Genomic DNA, 17,235 nt, shown 5'->3' on the forward strand with positions numbered 1-17,235 from the left:
TATGCTTTGCAAGAATTCAAGCTAGCTATGAAGAACAAAGGTGTTTCTCAATTTCAGGAGCATCAAAAAACTAGAGAGAATGCTAAGCGAGAGAGAGGGAATACAGACGCATTCTTTTTGAAGACTCACCACCAGCAATAAAAAAATCCCCAAATGGAGGAGTCCATTAAGCAAATGATTTACAGGATAAGATGTTACATGGATAACACCATTCTCACAGGCAAGACAAGAGTCACAGTCAAAGTTCAAAGATACAGATCTAGGTCAGAGCAGAAATGTCAGGTCTTTCGAAGAACTGTAAGTCTTATTTCAGCTATGCTGTAGAGTTCAAGGTACTTTTAAAGATATAATAAGTGGAATTATGTTCTGCATCCAGGATTTTATTAAATGTTTTGCTTCTGTTCATGTTCTAATGCTAAAAATTCACCTTGAAACCAAATTAGGCAGTTGGAGAAATTCTGGATGAATCTATTCTACAGGAATTCTCACTGATCATCAGAATGAAGTGAAGTCCTACTAAACAGATTTGAAAGTAGGCAACAATATTGGTAACTAAGCCAAACCAGTAGTGTAGTTTCTAAAGATCAGGACTTTGTTCCAAACTTATTGTCCTTTCTTCTCAAGCAGCCTTGTCTTCAAAAACAGGCCCAGTTAGTTCTTTAAACTGCCATGATTTGGTGTCACTAAATCTTTAAGGTGATAAAGTGCATAAGTGCCTTATGAACTGATCGCCTTTACACCACCATGGAATCTGTTGCCCTATTTTTTTCTACAGACCCAAGTATTACATTCTGTTCTCTCTGTAAAATGTGGAAGATTTCTTCCTCTCCCCAAATAGTTATCATTGGCTATCACATCAAAAGATGCCTTTTCGTGAATCTCAGCCATAGAACAAACACCCCAAGCAACACTCAGCCCCTTTTGGCAACCAGTTCCTCTCATACCAGTACAAACTATAAATCTTTCAACTTGCCACCTCAACTGTGTAAAACGAGCTATTATAGTGATTTTAGTAAAATGATCAGTTGCTAAAAATGGATTGTACTGAAGGTGTAACATTTCACAAGGTTTGCCTCGTATAGCTTTTTTTCTCTCTTCTCCAAAATGCTTAGAATGATGTTCTCCAGAAAATTCACACTTTGTAGGTCTACTGCTACATTCTTTTCTTTATTAAATAGCTTATGCTTTCTCTTCATGCCCGTTTCTTTAGACAGCCTCCTTTTTTTCCTCTGTGACCTCTCACATCCTCTGTTGCAATTATTGTTGAACTGAGTGACATAGTTTATCATTCATATGCTACCAGCAATCACAGTAAAAGTATCTGCTTCAGGGAAGAACACCACTGTCGCTGCCATAGGCGAGATACAGATTTCTACATTCTGAACCAAATTCAGGTCATAGCTGACTTCCACTAAATGCATTAATTCATGCCAAAGTTGAATTTGGCCCAGAATCAGTTCCCCCAGTTGGGGGTAAATTGAATTCTTTATGACAATAAAAGGAAAGAAATGGCAGGAAAGAGAAGATCTCCTCAGAAGGACACCTCAGGTATAATTCCTTGGAAATCTAGGGAGTTAAGCTGTACTACTCAGAAAGTTCCTTGGCATCTTTATCACTGGACAGCAAACACCTTTCTTTCCTACTTCATTGATAAACTTAGGGTCCACAGTCAGTACTGAAAACTCAGTGTACCATCACCACCTCTCTCCCATTCACCTATGCATGCTACAGCCTGTATCAGAACTTTGGGTGTGCAAAATCCTGGAGCACAGCAGATAGGTCTGACTTGGGCTTGGGTCACAGAGGCTGCAGTGTGAAGAGCCTATCATAATGATCATCATCATCCAAGTACCAGTGGCAGACATTCAAAATACTAACACTGGTTAAGATACAGTGCTTATGGTAGGAAACTCTTCACTAGTTATTCTCAATGGCTAAGATTGGTGATAATTTTGGAGAAAATTATTTGCTCATTCAGGGCCTGAGCCAAGGCTCACTGACTTCATGTATCCCACTGAGGATAGCAGAAAGTTGTAAATGTAATATGCTGCTGCTTTACAACAGAGTGGTTAGAAATAAAAGAAGGTGAAAATCATGAATGGAACACATGTGAAAGTCCATACCTACAGGGAAAAAAATGTACTGACGATTGGCACAGTTGTCTCTTGTACTTCATAATTCTTAGAAAAAGCCAACTTGTTAATGTTAAAGACTGTAAATGTGGAACGTTTTCTTAATCTTCTAATATGTTTATGGTTACACATGCTTTGTTTTCATCTTCAGTGTGGTAAAAAGCTGAATGTATTTATTTTTCACCTTGAGTCTTCTTCGAAGTCAGCTACTATAATGAGTAATTTAAGTTCTGCTTTCATGTCCAGTATAGTGGGGAAAAATTGGAGTAACTCCATTGAATGTAATGAGTTATTCTGGGAAGAATTCTCCCTCCCACCATGATCCCAGATTCTGCCAGAAGTGAACTCCTTCAGCACAAGGAAAACAGTAAAAGAGATGGTGCCACTGACTACAGGGGATGGACCAGAAGTGGGAGGAATCAGGCTTGTAAAAGACTTCACTACAGTGATCATACATAATACTTTCCCTAGAGACAGTTTGGTTTGAACTACATAACATAGATTACATCATGAGCTGTTTGGCCCCCACAGCAGTGATGAATTAAGAGGCTACAAAGGTAGCTTCAAGCTACCTTAGCCTCCTTCCCCTTATGCTAGGTCTATCAGGTACTGCATATAACCTCACCCTGTGTGTAGACTCAGTATTAATGAGCATGGATTTTGTCCCTATTATATATACTCCATGTACAAATGCACTCAGAGGACATTTTTCACAGAAATACATACCAACAGATTCCAAGTCTGAAGATTTGCGGCTTCCCATGACCATTTTATTTTAGTGTTCGCCAACTAACCTTCTTCGAGGTTGTGGTGAGCCACAAACAGGGTGGAGATCTGTTTCCCCTCCATAAACAATCTTCAAAGGGAGGTTCAATCATATTGCATTAAAAAATAAAAATTGTAGGAACTCAAAGAAAGAAAAGCAACCCTCTCAGCCATTCTGCTTAAAGCAAAACACACACATTAATTTAAAGAAGAAACTAAACTCTGAAAACAAATTACATTTGTTTAGACTAAATAGGAGACAGAACTGTAATAACATTTCAGAACTAACGACTCATTTTTTGTTCTTTGCTATATAATCATCCACATAAATCACCTAATATTGGTTCTGTCCCTGCTCAGATAGTTGGAACTTTTGAAATAGAATAAGAGTAAAAAATGAATATACTTATATGCGTAGGACACTATTGTTCATATTCAAAAATGGGCCTTCACACTTATATGCGTAGGTTGCTATTGTTCATACAGCCCAAAAATGGGCTATTGTTCATATACAAAAATGGGCCTTCATACAGCCATTCCATGACATACTGGTGTTTTGAAAAATAACAGCCATTTGTGTGAATTTTCACAAACAGAAGAAAACGCCCCCACAAAATCTGGACAGTGTTCACCAACACTGTTTTTTATAACTAAAAAGCCCAAACTCATGAAAAATCATCTCACCCTCCATCCAAGACTACTTAAATAAGAACTTAAGTTAACAGACATTTGAAGCTTATCCTATATGGGTCATATCCTGTTATTAAACTGGTGTGCAAGGGTAACAACTGTGGACTTACATTGGTATTACAGAATTAAACCTTGTGTGGAATGAATTCCGCCTATGAATAAGTATTCCTAATTCTTCATCAGAATTAGAGTAAATATATGACATCAACAACTGATAGAATTAATGGAGCAGAATTGTTGCAATTAATGAACGATGGTGACAAAGTTGTCCAGCAAGTTGTTAAGGGCGTTAGCAAGTGCCTCTTTAGGCATATCTGTCTGACAATAACATGAATGTGGTGTTCACTGCTTTTGTGTCATGTAGCACTGGTAGTGGCACGATGGGATAGGATTGGCTAAATTTGTGAGATTCCCTCTGCAGCTATGAAGTACATCTGTAGGTGAATTCATAGCATTCATGCAGCCAACCAACTTCTCCTTGCTAGAGGTGGAGCCTATGGCTCCTCCCCACAGGTACTAGGGGCCGCTAGGAAAGTGCTGAACATGCCTAGTGCCTCTAAAGAGCGATGAGGAAGGCAGATTTCCAACAACTTACAAGGTACTTCCAATCCCTAAAAACCCCACTGTGGAGTCTCAGACCTTTTGATTTAGAGAAGTTAGTCAGGAAAGGTGAGGAGATAATTGGCCTGTGGCAAACAAGCAGAAAGAGGGAGAAAGACCTCCTCTTGTCCCACACAAATGCTGCCATTTATTTTTATATTTTTAGGTCTACAGTATTTTCTGCAACTTAATCTAAGAAGTCCCCTGCATAGGTTTTCCAAGGTGGAAGGATGAACACTAGACCATCTGCCACCTAAGGTATGGCAGTGTTTCTCTTGGCTTGCAGAGGTAGCATTGTCTTACCTTCTATTGCCCAGTCATTAGAAGGGAACAAGCAAGTCTAAAATAGTAGGTTTGACTAGAATAAGCAGCGAGACAATTTAAGTGAAGGGCTGCTTCTGTGCAAATCCTCTTCTTCAGCAAGCCATGATGCTCAGAGTAAATTGGTTGGTGGGACACTGGTTTGAGCGACAATAGTGATTTTACATAACCTGAATTACCACATAACGGAAGGCCAGGACTTCCAGGACTTGATCAGCGTGACTGCTAAAAATCTGTAATGTAACATGAAATGCATCTAGTTCTGATTACTAAGCCAAAAGAGAATTGTTTAACTTGCTTTTATTATGAAAAATCAGACTAGCTAGTAAATAGATTAGAGATACATTTTTAAATACAGGCATATCACACAGACCATTAAATAGAAGTAAAAATATATATTGTAATGTCTAACGAAGGTAAATACTGAATGTGAGAACTGTATAACACATAATGGCCAGATTTTAAAAAAAGCCAGTCAAAAATGTCTGCACATGCAACAATGTTTGCAAAAATCCAGACCTATTTATACAGTTATCACAGTTGCATAGGCAAACCACAACACAAGTGTGTGACTTGCATATGCAACTATAGCACTTGTGCCTTTTCTGCCTAGCCTCTCTGCTTCTCTTCTTTCCCCCCGTCTAATCTTTCCAATGTGATGCTGCTATCTCCCTCCCAATGCTCTAGTTGCATCATGTCTCCTTGAATCACTTTACTGGTTTCATTTTACTGAATCAAGCTCAGGCTACACATCATTACACCACAACAGAAGTAATGCACATTACAAACACATATTGTTTTATACAGGATACCTGTCTGTTAGTGCACTCTCGCACACAAGCAATCGCCGGATCAATGCTTATGTATATGCATATACCTAGGTACAGTGGTCAACCCAGTGCCTTTACAATGTTTTATTTGCAGTGACCTGGTTTCACTACCTATCCATGTGTGTATTTTAGGGACATGTCTACACTAGGAAATTATTTCAAAATAACTTATTTCAAAATAATAACTCCCAAAATAACTATTTTGAAACAGTGTGCCCACACTACATGGAAGACTAGAAATTAGTTGGAGGAAGGCTCCCTTAATGTGGATGCGACACCCTCACTTAGAGCTTCAGGAAGCACTGGGGAGTTCTACTTTGAATGAATCTGCGGAGAAGTTATTTCAAAATAGCAGCAATGGAGCGTCCACGTTTACCCTATTTTGAAATTACTATTTTGAAATAAGCGTTATTCCACATGGAAAGTAGGAGTTGCCATTTAAAATAATTCCCTAGTGTAGACCAGGGCTAGGTGTGACAAAATGGGAATTTTATTTGCTTTGTTATGTTGCACATGAGTCCTACTATCCTATAGTAACTCTGTGTGTGCCTAAGTTTCCCTGGGCACTGTACTAATGCCTAGATAATGATGAGAATTTCCATGTGATAGCTTCCTACACATGCACAATGGCTCATACCCTTTATAACCTGAGCCCAGGTGGGAGTATAACCAAATTACACCTTTTGCCTAGGAACCAGGATAGAGGCTAGAAGAACCTGGCTGAGAGGAAGCAGGAGCTGGGACCAGGAGCTAGGAGTGAGTTAGTCTTGGCTGGCTTGGAAGGCAGGGGCAAAGGCCAGGGCCCTGGCTCTGGAACCCTCTGGACCCCTCTCTCTCCGTTCCAAGATGGATTGTACTGACTGCTTCTGGTTATTGTGCTGACAAGTCTGTCTCTGTCGACTAATAAACCTTGTGTTCGACCTGCTAGCTGAGAGTCACAGCTGACTGCAAATGGGGATTCAGCATCCATTGACTCCCCCACATCTCAGTGACACTAAGCAAATGGAAAACAAAGAGAAACACCTGTTAATATGTGGGAAATGATGTCACTGGTAGTTCGAAGACCTGAGAACCAAATAGATCCTGAGCTCTTTTATTCAGAGGGCATAACTGACACATTACTCTGGGATTTACTTTACTTTGAGACTTTGCACAAAACAGTTTGATTTCATTTGCAATCAAATTCCACCTGAATATGCTAGGACATAATGTGCAGTACCCTACCTGATTATACATGAAAGTGAAGTCTGTAACTTAAACTGACTACAAAGGTACTAACTGTAGTTCTCAATCACACTTACCTCATTCAGCTCTGAAAAAATGTAAAATATAAAAGGCTTTCCACATATAGGTTTTTTTCTAAATCAAGGAATTAATCTTGATTAAAGACACTTCCTAGAACTGACATTGTGCAAGTTTGCTTTCTTTATTCTCTGTCATGAAAGATATAGCCCCCAAAGGTTCACATGTGTATTACAAATGGTTTTCTGGTCTTAAATATTACTTAATAGCATTTGCCATCTGTGGCCTTAATTCAGGAAAGCACATATTCAAGATAGCTTGAGCATGTGCTTAAATCCCACTGAAGCCAAGGGAACTTAAGCACATACTTAAAGTTACACATTCATAACTGTTTTCCTGAATTGGGGCTTATAATATTCAGCACTGTAAATGTCACTTTATCAAGTTCTACGATTTACCACACAAATTTCTGTTAAATTTATGTTACTTTTTTTTATATAATTTCTAAATTACTAAAAGGATTTTATAAAGTTAGCCCTTACCAGGCTTCTTGTGTGATGACTTGCAATGCAGTCACATTTAGTTTTGTTTTTTATAATTTCATCTTTTAAAAAGAAAAAAACGGAACCCTTCCACCAAAACATGTCAGGCAAGAACTAAAAAATGCATTATGATGGAACAGTTATACATAGGACTTTTCCAGCTGCCCCACACTAACAGCCAAGTCTGAAATAACACAATGATATATGTCTTAAGTTTCTGCTAACAAAGCTTATTTCTGACCAGAAAGCTAGTGTATTCTTTTTTTGTATATTAAACCTCCAAAAATGACAGTTCTTCTTTATGTCTTTACTATTTCCTTTTCAGTTCACCAAGGCCAAAATGTCATCTTTTTTGTAAAACAAAAAATCAAAGCCAAATGGTAAAAATGCAAAGTTTTGGTTAAACAAACAGTCAGGATTTTAGTAGTTTTATCTGCCGCCTCCAGAGCAGCTAAACAAAGCCAAGATATTGTCCATCTCTTTGACAGACAAAGAGCCTCAGAGGTCCAGAATGACATGCCCGAGGCTGGCACGTGATTGGAGTAATTAAATTAAATAGCAGGAAACATGTTTTCCATATGCCATTGCCTGGCCACACACAAACTGTAACAGTAAATCTTTTATATTGCATTGGTTGGGGGAAAAGTGTAAGCATTTTAGAAGTACACGGTGCCCACAAAAATTAATGTTAAAGTGAGAATAGCAGCATGTTTTGCAAGCTCCCTGTCTTCGGTCAGCACCTCAAATGTTAAGTCAGTTATTTATTTTTAAAGGTGCAGCTCAACCTTCTATGAGTGTGTGAAAACTCGGGAATGTTTATTAAGACTTAAGCTGAAAACAGTGTAGATAAGCAGGTTAAAGAAAAAAGAAATCCACACTGACATCCAGGGAAATTTCAGGTAGCGCCTGAAATCAAGGTTCTAAATCTAACACATTTCTGACAGCACTTTATCCTAATCCAGAACTCAGCAAATACTTCATAACTAAAAGAAAAATTCCGTTTGATACTTTTAGTAATGATTTGACCTTAAATTTCATATTTTGTGACAACTTATTTGAAGGATACAGCAGGTTTATCGACATCTTTAAACATCCAGATGAATTGCCCTTCAGTGGAATTTGTCAGTCTTGGTTTTGGTTGGCATATTTATTAGCACCATCTACAATGCTAGTTTGGAACTTGTATCTTAGACTAGGCTTAAAAAGATGAGGATGCTGGATTAGATCTCTGTTACAGTTTTTTGTTCCACAGGATTGAAAATGAGTATGGAAGGCACTATTGAAGAATGGATTGCTACGGTGATTTAGTGTCCAGTCACTGAGATTTCTAGGAGATGACTAATGGCAGGTAAACTATTCCATATATATGATAAATTCCAAACTACAGGTTGAACTTTTCTAGCCCGGCACTCTCTGGTCTGGTAACATCCATGGTCTGGCAAGATTTAATTTGCCGGATGTCCACTTATCATGGGTGTGGCCAAGTTTCCCACGGTCCCATAAAGTTTGTTTACAGCCACCAATCCTGGCTCTCAGTGTTCCTTGCTATCATTTAGCTCTAATTTCCCCAAATGTCTTCTAAGAGCTCAACAAGCCATGGAAGTGTTGGTAATGTTGCTAGACAATATTGATTTCCCATAGTCTGGTAAATTCTCTGGTTCGGCACCAGTCAGGTCCCAAGAGTGCTGGATAAGAGAGGTTCAATGTATATGAAGTGATTTTTAACATAAAGAGAATTACAACTGTGGCAACATCTTACTTGACACATCAAGATCTGTCTTTTAAAATAGTTTTAATGAAACAAGAAGGGAAAAGATGCCCAGTATCCTTACGGTTAAATATTGTGTATTTTTGCTAATATTTTCAACCCAAATGTGTTTCTGTAACAGTTGCTCATAGCCACAGCAGATATTTGATGAGGTTTATATTTCAGGATGGGCAGTAAATTAAAGCGTTAGACTTAATAATTGATAATGATATAATGAAATCAGGGTACAGTCTTCCAGCTGGAAAAATAAAAGTGTAAATTTGTGTTTCATAAATGGCATAACAGAGATGACAGGAGGTTGATACTCTTGGCTCTGCCTCTGGTTATTATAATATGCTCTCAAATTATTAAAATAAGATTTAGCTATAACAAATATGAAGACTAGAACAGAGACTAAGGGTTTTTTCTGCTCATTTAATCCTTTGCTTACTATTATAATCTCAGTTACTAGACCAGGAAAATTCTTGTTTAACAATACATTTATCATTATTAAGGGACTCACAAAGAATAGAAATGCAATAAACAATTTGGCTGTAATCCTAGGTAGCTATAAATATCATAGTTGGTAGGAAAAATTGAATTTATATTTCTAAAGAAAATTTCTTGAGTTCCATAAACTGACTCCCTGAAAAAAAAAATCAGTGAGAATCTGTGTTTTATTTTTTCAATCAGCTATAGAGCTCATCCAAATTATTAGAATTTTGGGAAAATGGTATAAAATAATTTTTTTTTCACAAAACAGTATTTTAAAAAAACAGCTGTGATATACAGTTCTCTAAACTACTATATGTATGTAGTAGGTAAACCCCAGGATCCTTAATCTTTATCTCTTTCAGAACTTCCCATTAAAGCAGTGAGGTCATGAGGAAGAGATAGCTATGCTACAGTTCAGTATGTAGAAAGGGACAAAATCTGCCATGCACTTGGATAAGGGGGATGCCAATCTGGCTAGAAGGGGTTCGGTGCTGCTGCTGAAGCATCTTCCTCTTTTCAATCCCTTTCTTCACACGGTATTTCTTAAGTCACGGCAACATGTGATTTTTCCTGAAGAACTTAAGAGTGGGTTTGGAGATGGCAGCAGGTGCTGTTATTCTTAGTTTACTTTCCCACAGAACTCACGATTATCCTCAGGTACCTGGTACCTAAATTGGTGCTGCTGCATAGAGCAGCAATAACAAGACTTCTAAACTTGCAACACTTAAAGAGAAAGTTTCCTCTGTGAAAAAACACATGCCTCCCAGTGACCATGCAGCCAGTAGTCAGAAGGCCCAAGGGATTCTGTGGTAGGTCTGATACAACTGGGGACTTGTGAGGCGATATAAACTGTTCCACTAAAAGCACAGCTGCATGTCAAGAAGAGGTGGGTAACTTTCTATGCAGAAACTTTCTATGTAACTTTCTATGTAACTTTCGGTGAAGCAGAAGAGAAAACAGAATAGCTTCTGGGATAATATTGTTCTATTTATTCTGGTAAAGTTCACAGTTAGCCAATTTTCCTATGTTTATTGTGTTCTTTTTCACCATAACACTGAGGAACTCATGCTGTTTTCTCTGAGGAATACTAAACAGTTCCACAGTGAACACCCACAGTTGTCCAAAGGGACAGCTGAAAGAACATTTTGTGGCATTTCTTTGCTGTATTATCTTCCGCCTGTAGGTAACTGTACAGTAGAGTGTAATTTAGTACTGCTGCCAAAACGTGGAAAAGAATTTCCCTCAAAACTTTTCTCCCTTGGTCTGTGATTCATGATATTCTCTATGGTTTTCCCTCTCAGTCATATCAGTCTTTTGGCCTGAGTATACTCTTCCCATTCCAAATCCAAATCCTACATCCCTATTGCCCTAGTCAAACATTTCTTGACCCACAACATTTCCTCCAGAAGCTCCTCCAGAAGACTCCCCTACCTGACAGGCTGTTCCTCGCAGCAGCAGTGGTGGTAGGTGGTTGTCTTATGGCTTCTCTTTGCAATGGAAAATCAGCTGTATTATGGCCTCTGACTGTGATGTGCATGGTCAGATGAGGAGTGGGTCTTCTCCGATGGTGGATGTGGTGGCTGGCTGCTGGCTGATGAAATTTCAAAAAAAAATCTCCGGCAAATCTGTCAAATGTCTCAAACCCCTCTCAGATAGGTGTCAAACTTTAACACTTATTCTGGGGGAATGCCTTTTCCTTGCATAGACATATGAAATACCGCTATACTCATCCTTCTTGACCCCTCTGAAGCATCTGCTACTGTTGATCAACAAAACTCCTATTCCTCCTGCAGATTGACAAAACACCGATTCCTCCTGCAGATTGAATAGAATCAGCCCAAAATGGGTTGTGTCCTTCCTCTCAGACTGAATCCAGAGCCCTTGCCTGGTTCAGTCTTTCATCCATATCATTCAATATCAATACCAAAATACTGCTGCTGTGAGAGAGACAACATGGGTTGATGTAGCAACAGTGCATGGATATCAACTAGCTCTACAGATATATCAGATGTTAAGAGCACAGATGCTTGATTTTTCAATCCCTAGATGAAATCAGTACATGGATTAAGGGCAGCTGGCTATAGCTAAACCCAGTACAAGTTGAAGGGCTTTGGCCAGGAAGACAGAAGGGCTTCAAAGAGCTTGCCTCCTCAGTAATATTCCCTCAATTGATGCCACCTGTCCTACTAATTTGGTGCACACTCTTCTCCAGTGACACGGGACACCTGTATAGTGAAGGAAGTGAGAAAAAAGAATCAAACACCTATTTCCATCTGTGATTGGGCAGAAGATTTCACTTCATCCTATCAGAGTCGGTTCTTAGTACAGCAATCCATCCATTCACTTCTGGAACTGATTACAAGTACCACAATTCAAATCTAGGACTGAAATCCATGCATGAACAAAATCAGCAGCCTGTGTGCATAGCAACACAGGATGTATGAATGTATCACCTCACTGGTCTGGCATCCCATAGAAAAAAGTCCAGTTCAAGTTCTTTGTTCTGGTACTGAAAGTCCTTTGTGAACTGGACCTAGCGACTTGAGCAACTGGGCCTTCCCCAATGCAGTGACCTGCTGACTGGCAGTTTCACTGTTTCAGTGGAAAGTGTGAGTGTGTAGGAAACAGAACTTTCACCAGAACAGCATCTTCAACACTCCAATTCACTGCCAGAGGAGATGAGACTGAACACTGGCCTCAGTGTGTTGAGACCAAGATACAAAACTCATTTCTTTGACTCACCTCTCTCACCAAATGGTGTTCATTCTTTTGTTCAAATGGTGTTCATCCTCTCATCTCTTCCTTAGTTGAAATAACTAAACTAAGACAGTTATGTCTTCTAAAGGTTGGAATAAAAGAGACATGATCATTTTAAAGTATGCAATAGGAGCACATCACTAAAGCAAACATGAGTAGCAACTGCTTGGCCCCAGTTATAAGAAAGTTATAAGATGCAAAGTCATTTTGGTCAGGATGCAAAACACTATTTTCCTGCCCTTAAATCCAAATGTAACTGATGAGTCCAACTTCATCACATACCCAAGGGTTGATTCTGTGGGATTTCTCTCAAATTTAACAAGTTTCTTTTACATAAAGAGTGTAGTGGTAAGCAAAATCCACCATCTCCTGCCTCCTGCTGTAGAAATGGCCTCTCTGCTCTCCCTTCCAATCCTAATGCTCAGTCTGCATTGCTTTTCAATATTCTCTGTGCAGAAAAAAATTGCTAGTATGATATTAAAAAAGATGATAATGAAAACTGTGAGTCCTTCATGGGGCCCACACAGCATTTTTGTTAGCAAAGGATATGTTCAAGTTATTATAGTTCAAATTGTTTGCCTTAAGGACATACAGTGCATATTCTTCCCTTTAAATGACCAGAATTGAACTACCTGATGAAGTGAAATGTACATGAAATGAGCAAGTTGTCCATGAAGAGAGATCATATTTAGTGTTACTTTCTTCTACTACCAAAAATTATATTGTCCATCTAAGCATCTGGTTAGGAATTCAGCATATTTAAAAATATCCATAGGATAATCCAACAAACATTCCACAGGTGATAAAACTTGAGCATTTTTCCATTTTATGAGATTAAAGGAAATTATCTAGAAAAGAGAGTAGAACTAGAAGAGCAAAAGTAAGGAAGAGGTTTAGAGGAATTGCTGATGGACATGGGAGTATTTCATGTCTCAATCACTGCTGCAACCATGGATCAAGCCTGATAGTATCCAAAAGATAGTCCTGCTGGCTGCTGTTTGGTGGCATCTGGGAAGCAAGTTGGCAGAATCAGCCTGGCTGCTTTAGAGATGGTTGGAAGATAAATAAAGAACTCAGCAACATAATTAATGGTAACTGTCAACCTTACTGGCATTCTCAGCAGCGGAAGGGCTTAAGACTGAAGAGGCCCTAGAACAGGTCCCTCCTAGTCAGGTCCAAGGTTTATCACAGAACAGTGTGAGGAAGCTCACCCTTTCAGCTTTGCCCAGAATCTGACAATCTCATCCTGAAACCACACATTTTAAATGGTAACAATATGAATTAAAGAACAAGTGCTGGGAGTCACTGCAGCACACAAGTTGTGTCACTTCAGGAGACTGACAGTGGCCCAACTGTGCTGTCAGTTGTGTAACCAAAACAGCTGTGCTCTAGCTCACCCCCATAGTGCAGGGAGTTCTGAAGACATTGTTGAATGTCCCTACATCCTTCCAATCCCTGGATGCAGAATGGGCCCTAGAGGACCATTGCCACTTTACATTATTCAGAGAAGCTTTAAGTTGCTGTTAAGTAGCACCTGAGAATTGAAGGGTAATAACCGGCTCTCCAGTCCCTGGATCCTGTGGGATGCAGACTTGAGGAGCTGGCCTGGATAAAAGAGTAATCTCATCATTGCTAAAGACATTGAGTGGACATGATGATATGTGCTGAAATTTTGTACCTACATTCTTCTGGTGACAAATTTTCTCTAGATTTTTAATTGTATTTAGAAACAGAATTAAGCCTCCATCTCTTCTTGTTGTGATAGTATCATTTGGAACATCAACAGCAGGGTCAGGTCTCTAAGGCCAAAATGTTGTCCCTCGCAAAGGACATAGAAGGCTGTAAATGGACCCAACCCCACAGTAAGGTTAAACCGTACAAGTGGAGATTGTGGAGGTGGGACTTTTCTCTCAGGGCATTGTGATTAAAACAATAGGGCTGGGAGCCTGTGAAGAACTGCTATGCTCCAAGCCAGCCACTTAGCTGTGGAAGATGATTTCCCTAGCCCTTCATAGAGACTTTGTGAATAGCTCTTTATTCACACTTCATATGAGGTAGATGAACATTCAGTCTTAGGAATTATGGACTGCCCTCCTTTGGATGTCATTAAAAACCCAATAACAACACTTTTAAATCTTAGCATTGTTATCCATGTCTGCACACATCATTGTGACAAGTACAACGCTTTCTCTGATTTATGGCCTGTAGATACTACTATGTCATGGAGAATAATCTTTGGGAGTACTGTGTTTTTTTAAAATAGAAGAGCCGTTCAATTTTGTGATATAGTATAGAAAACAGAGGCATGGTTTAAGAATTGAAGTAGACCCCAAACACCAGAAAACAGGGCTAAAAATAAATATATGCCCTATAAACATATGGCATAAAAGATAGAGCAGCATACGGACAGAGCTACTGGAAAAAATGCAAATTGGTAAACTCTACCTTGTCTATGCATTTACCTCTGACAGAATTTGAGTAAAAAGCAAAATTGAAATCAAGTTGGGTTGAATTATACTGAAGATGTAAGGCACAAGGGACACATTTAATCAAATACTCTGATACAAGCCTGTTACAGTCAGTGAGATTGTACCAGAGTAAACGAGAAGATAATTTTACTCTGGATGAATGTCACTGTATAATATCATGCTCAAAACTATGATGGTCCTCCAACCAAATGAGGTACTGAAAAAGCTCTGCCACCCAGATGATGGGAAATCAGAAACTAAACAAATAAATGAAAAGTAAACAAACAACTTTTAAATGGATAAGGAGGACAAACTGCTTCTGGGACAGAACAGAATAAGGCAAAGTTAATTTCTTAACTAATTCTCATTGCATATTGTGGAGAGTTCATAGCCTGGTGTTTGGGAGTAATGTTCATAAAATTTTACCTCAGAATGCCAGTGAAATAAAAACAGGTCTCAGCTGGATTGCTTAGGATGGATACACAGAGTAAATCTTAGCAATCCAGAAGATGATGATGGTAATGATGAAGGTGCATGAATGAATTTCTGAATGGTAGAGATACACGTCAGCACTACCCAGATTACTTCTGCTCTGCTCAGAGAGTCAAATTTTAATACTATTTTGTTAATACCAAATAAGGAATGGAGACTAAAAGGACAATAAGGCTACATCTACACTGCATGATTATTTCAGAATAAGCTATTCCGGATGAAATACTCCAAAATAGTTTATTTTGAAATAGCACATCTACACTACAGGGAAGCCTGTAACTTAATCTGAGGCAGGCTCCCCTAAGGTGGATGCACTACCTCAATTTAGAACCGCAGCAAGCACTGGAGAGTAATTACTTTGAATGGCTTGGGGAGGAGTTATTTCGAAATAGCAGCAGTGGAATGTCCACACGACTGCTATTCCAAAATAGCTGTTTCGGAAGAGAAGTTATTCCTTGTGGAATTAGGTTACAAACACCAAAATAAGCCGCCCATTGTTTTTAAATTATTTCAAAGTAATAGGCTAGCTGTGTAGAATGGGCATTATTCTGAAATGCTGCTGCTGTATAGACGTACCCTAACAATATGTGTCTATTTAATAGAGTATGCTTCCTCTGAGTATTCAAGTTACATGAAGCAGTTTTACTAATTTAGAATGTTTGGTTACCAATTGCTACATAGTATCAGAGGGTAAGCTGTGTTAGTCTCTATCCACAAAAACAAGGAGGAGTCCTGTGGTAACTTAAAGACCAATAGATATATCTGGTATAAGCTTTCATGAGCAAAAACCCATTTTATCAGATGCAAGATTTCAGATACATCTGACGAAGTGGGTTTTTGCCCATGAAAGCTTATATCCAAATAAATCTCTTAAATTTTGAAGGCACTACAAAACTGCTACATATATAACTTTATTTTTTATGAGAGGACAGCACAGGTATCTATTGTTCCAAAGGAGAGTCACCTTACCTTGCAAAAAAATTACGTGGTATTTATTCGATTATGAACTTTGCTTAATTGCAATGTATTGAATATATAGCAAATAAAGCTACACCCTCAGAAAGTGAATGCTGTAAAATAAGCCCTTGGGTTAAAGATGGAAAATGTTTTAAACCACTATTGTGACATATTTATTAAAACAACTAGACTCTTATTTTTTTTTGAATATTGTCAACAGTATTAACTACTAAAGACTTCAATTTATAAATAGGTGACTGATATGGCAAATTATTATAGCAGTATTAACACTAATTAACCTGTTTAACTTTTGCAATTTAAACTTTTTATCATTATTCTTTTTAGCCAGTAAAATAATTTTAAGTGTATCACCCATATCAGGAAAAAGTAATGCTTACACAATTAAATATAATGAAATAAAATGTATTTATGTAAACATGTTTATTCATATCTATTTTTTTATGCTAACACATTTATCTTAGTACAAGAACCTCTGGAAGTGCAAGAGTTAAGAACATAACCAGTGCAGGTAGAAAAAACGGATAATAATTCTGCCAGGCTACTTTATCAGTATCTGATTTTCGATGCTTTATTGCCCTTCAAACCTTTATTTATTTATTTATTTGGTAGCAAAAATTTATAGACTACTAACAATGAAAGTAGTTATGTATATTGGAATAATATTTATATTTGTAAAAGTTAAAGCAGAGTTAAGCTTCAGTAGAGGAAAGCATCACCATTCAGCAAGGCATTTAAGCATATGCTTAACCTCCAAGCATGTGCTTAAAATGCCTTTCTGATTAACTGTTGAAAGCCACCTTGTAGTCTGAAGCTCTTTCCCTAGATTTGTATTTATAGTTAAATATTTTAACCAAGGTTGTAAGAGAGATCTAAAACTTTCATTAGTTTCAGATTAACACATTGTAGGTTATATATGAATTTTGAAACTAGGAAGGGAAATGATTTTCAAGTAACTCATACATTGGCTAATCAGGGATGAGAACATTGGGGCTTTTCTGTATTTTATTGTTCAGTATTGTACCACTGATGATCACATGTCCAAGACAAATGCCACAATGGGAAAATGAGCATGCATAGATATTATTTCCATTTGTTTTACAGTTTACAATGGCTGATGTAGGATCAAATAACAGACCAAAATAGACTTTGTGTAATCATTGTAAAAATAGTGTAATA

The 17,235-nt window shown here is 38.1% G+C and overlaps 1 protein-coding gene across 9 annotated transcripts in view; it reads right to left on the reverse strand.

Annotated features, from left to right (window-relative positions):
- The window catches only part of HDAC9 (histone deacetylase 9), a 705,078-nt gene that overhangs the window by 238,632 nt on the left and 449,211 nt on the right, over positions 1-17,235 (reverse strand). The gene's annotated exons all lie outside the window — the stretch shown is intronic.

Source organism: Pelodiscus sinensis, chromosome 2 (assembly GCF_049634645.1).
Source record: "Pelodiscus sinensis isolate JC-2024 chromosome 2, ASM4963464v1, whole genome shotgun sequence".
NCBI lineage: Eukaryota > Metazoa > Chordata > Testudines > Trionychidae > Pelodiscus > Pelodiscus sinensis.